Source organism: Galeopterus variegatus, unplaced genomic scaffold, assembly GCF_000696425.1.
Source record: "Galeopterus variegatus unplaced genomic scaffold, G_variegatus-3.0.2 Scaffold3877, whole genome shotgun sequence".
NCBI classification, from domain to species: domain Eukaryota; kingdom Metazoa; phylum Chordata; class Mammalia; order Dermoptera; family Cynocephalidae; genus Galeopterus; species Galeopterus variegatus.
The window spans coordinates 139,572-144,004 of NW_007729988.1; the positions used below are offsets into that span (position 1 = coordinate 139,572).

Sequence of the window (4,433 nt, forward strand, 5' to 3'; positions counted from 1 at the left end):
GAGGGTTCAGATCCCACATACAGACCAGTTTGCTCACTGGCTGAGCGTGGTGCTGGCAACACCAAGCCAAGGGTTGAAATCCCCTTACCGGTCATCTTAAAAAAAAAAAAAAAAAAAGATTCAGATCCAGATCAGAGTTTCTACACAACCCAGGTGCACCTGGTCTCTGAAGAGCTGGAACTACTTAAAAGGTCACTAAACCTTGACCTGCAAAACGTCTTCCCTAGGGAAATAGCAGCACAGCAGCAATTTAGCTCAACAACACAGCTCAAGTACCAGTCCTCACAGGAAGTTCCCCCATTTTAGAAGCAAAGGACAAAAACTTAGTTTTGGCCCAGGCACACTACCAGTGCCTTGGGGCCCATGAGGGGACTTGAGGCTTGGAGCCAGAGACAGACCCCCACCCATAACCAGGCACACTGCCAGCACCTCAGGGCCCCACCCAGGGGCCTGGGTTATGGAGCTGGGGACCAGACCCCCCAACCAGGCACACCACCAGCACCAAGGAGCATTCCAAAAACATCACCTCCATGTGAGTGGCCCACCGCAGCCACCTCAGTAACCACGGCTGCTACAAAAGTGGCTAGACTTCATAACAATCACGCAGATGGTCCACCAGCCACTGGACTGCATTGACACAAGAAGAGTCACCAGCAGAGACCAAAGAAAAGAATAGGATGTCTCTCTCCACAAAGCCCATTCCAGAATGACAGAAGAAGCATCTGCTCTATGATAATATTGGGGGACCTGAACACACCTGTCAGCATTGGACAGATGATCTAGGCAACAAATCAGCAGAGGAACCATTACTCTTTCAGAGGGAGAGAAGAAATCTAGGGTTATCAGTGGTGGGAGAGGGGAGGGACAGGGAGATAGGGAGAGATTGAACAAGGGGCATAAAGAATAAGTACAATTTGTAACAATATACATACTAGTAATATCGATTTGATCAACATATGTCAAAAATGAATCCCAAAAATATGTATAATCGATTATGATTCAATCAGCAAATAAATAAAGTAAGAAAGAATTAAAAAAAAAAAAAAAGCAGGAGCAAGAGACCAAATCATACCAATAAATTTACAGTTCTGCTCAGATGTAGTGTAATTCACAACAGCTTACATTTAGTTGGCCAAAGCAACTCACATGGACAAACGTAATACTGGTGTGGGGATGTCTACTCCACCTACAGGAAGGCAAGCCTGTATTATACTTACCAAGGAAGGTGTGTATAATTAAGGAACAAGCATAACATCTACCACAGTTACATAATATTGTCTTTAACCAGAAGCTAAATACGGGTTAAGAGGTTAAATATAGATGCTAGATTAGCGATTCTGAATCACTACCATTCCCTTTGTGGAAGAAAAGTCTGGAACTACATTTCCCAGAATCCCCTACCCTGCACAATTTCAGGTTAAAGTTTACCAACAGAAGGAACTCACAAGATCTGGAAGATTTGGCTTGTGGTACGTTGCTCTCATCTCTGCCTCCATGGTCACATTGCTTCCTCTTCTCTCTCAAAACTCCCTCTGCTTCTTTCTTATGAGGGTACATGTGATTTTATGTAGGGCCTACTCAGAAAATCCAGGATAAATCCTCTAAAATCCTGAACTTAATCACATCTTTTTCCACATAATGTAATATTCAATTTCCACGGATAAGAATGTGGACATATCATTTTTGGAGCCACCATTTAACCCACAATACGCACTAATACTCATCAAAAACCTAACAAATAGCAAAACTGATTAATTTACTTTCTTTCTATTATCATGAGAGGTGTAAGGCAAGTCCCAGAAGAAGTTATTTTTATTTGAAAAATGCAACTATAGATGTAGTCAAAGAAGATTCAAGTAAAGAAAAATTTTCAGGCTTAGGTAGAGGAAGCAGGTGTCAAATTGAAAAATACATTTAGGTATTTACTGGTATTTTTGTTAAGATACATGTGAAGGCGCAGCAGGCGGCAGCAGTGGAGGCTTGTGGTGCGGCCTCACCACTAATGAACAGGGCAGAAGAGTGTCGATGATCACTCTTAATCCCAGGAACCCAGTGACCTTAGTCCTTCAGGTGTAGCAGTGTGCAACATGGGAAAGAAAGCCGAGTGGGCAGCTGACAGTTCTCCTTCGGAGGGTGAGGAGGAGTTGCTGTGAGGAAGGTGCTAGGCAGGCAGGTGGACTATCTTCTGAAGAGGAAGGGATGTTCTGAGCAGCACAATACACGGGAATCTGAGAAAAACTTGGATTGCCCTGAGCTAATTTCTGAGTTTGCGAGAAAGTATAAGAAGATGAAGAGAGGTGAACATAACAAACCCAGGTAGAAGACAGGAAGTAACAAAGGAAATCAAATCTCTCGAACAGTGCTGATGATACCAAGTGCAAAAAAGAGAGCAGAGCAGTGATATCGCTCGGGGCTTTGAGAGAGGACTGGAACCAGAGAAGGTCATCGGGCAACAGATTCCTGTGGTGATTTGATGTTCTTAATGAAATGCAAAGACACAGATGAAGCAGACCTGCTTCTTGCAAAAGAAGCGAATGTGAAATGTCCACAAATTGTGATAGCATGTTTTGAAGAGTGACTGACATGGCATGCATATCCCGAGGATGCAGAAAACAAGGAGAAAAAACAGCAAAGAGCTAAAGGAAGGAGAGGTCTCTGTCATTTCCTTTTGTACGTAATACATTCACCTCCCTGCCTCCTCTCCCTTCTACCCACCCTCCGCCATAAAAAAAAAATGTGCCTATCATGTGCTCCACAGGAGAAACATTGGTATGGTTGTCTTGTAACATAACTGATGGCTGATTCATGATAAGTGTCTCTCAGTGAAGACCAGGCATTTACATACAGTGTATAATTCCCACAATTTTTACCTTTATTCTGATCTCTTCCTTCTGCTCACCTGTGTCCTCAAGATGAATTTTAACTTTTTAATCATCTTAAGAGTCTTGATCTTTTCAGGGTCGGTTCCTTTTTAGATTGGGGGATTTTGTTACAACGGTGATGAATTATAGTTTCTTGCTTTGGTTCTTAGAACATGATGATGATCGGCTGGGCTTTGTTTTCCATGTTGAGATGGAATGGATGTTGCTCATCTTTTAAAACGCCAATAGATGGGCCAGCCCAGTGGCGCACTGCTACAGTGTGCCGCTTGCGAGCGCGGTGGCGCTCCCGCCGAGGGTTCAGATCCCACATACGGACTGGTTCCCGCTCACTGGCTGAGTGAGGTGCGGGCGCAACACCAAGGGTTGCGATCCCGTTGCTGGTCCCGGTCCAGTACGGGCACGACACTGAGGGTTGCGATCTGTTGCCGGTCACGAAAAAAGACAAAAAGGGGAAAAAATAAATAAATAAATAAATAAATAAAATAAATAAATAAAATAAATAAAACGCCAATAACAACTGCCTACCTGTTGAGGTTTTCCCAACCTCATTCAGCTTTGCCCTGCCAAATACAGGGTTTCTGGTGTGGTCTTCTGGGCCACTCTCAGTTGTTCGTCCTCACCCACCATCCCAGAATAACCCCATCCTTTCGAGGACTTGAAGTTTTACATTGAAATTTGTCAAGGAACTCCTCTTATAAGCAATCCCTGATTCTGCTTCTGCAAGGTGTTGTCAATTTGTTATAAAATGACATGCATCTTAACTGTGAAGATTTTTAGATATAGTACCTGAGAATGATGGGGTAGGGGCAGGTTACAATTGTCTTTATTATCACATATGATATGTATGTTTTTGTTTTTGTTTTTGTTTTCTGGTAGCTGGCCAGTATAGGGATCCAAACCCTTGACCTTGGAGTTACAACACCATGCTCTAACCAGCTGAGCCAACCAGCGAGCATGGTATGTATGTGTTATCTCTTTCCATCCCTCAGACTTAGACTATATATTTATGTAGATGTGAGTGATTGACTGATGCTTGCCTGTGCCAAGGTGCTCGGCACCCTCCAACCCTGCCAACTTTTGTGGCCTCCCAAAGCATTCCTGTTACCAAAGAGGATTCACACCTCACCCCCACTTCTCAGTTATCCCGAGTTTCCCTTCCATGCCATTATTTTCAGTGGGAAATTCTTGGAGGGGAGCCATTGGCCACAATATCAATTTTAAATATTCATAGCAGTTATAGTCATAAGTTTTCTGCTTTCTTGATTCCTGGATTTGCCACCAAGAGTCCTCAAAGTATTAATGCTCTTCCTTTTTTCCACCCTCAAACTTTTAGTTGTATGTTATTTTAAAAAAATGTATTTCCATGGAAAACTATCACCTCAGAAAGTGACAGGCTCTGGCATTAGCATATTGACACAACCTTCTCTCCCTATCTAACAATATATTTCCCTTTCGATTTCCTCTTGCTTTGCTATTATATTGAGGGATTCTTCTGCTTTTGTTCCCCAAGAAATGGCCTACCTCTCTTTGTCCTTTTCTTCTTGTAGTTGA

At 43.0% G+C, this 4,433-nt stretch overlaps 1 pseudogene; it reads left to right on the forward strand.

Annotated features, from left to right (window-relative positions):
- Positions 1 to 2,087: 2,087 nt before the first annotated feature.
- On the forward strand, positions 2,088 to 4,433 carry LOC103601784 (annotated as a pseudogene).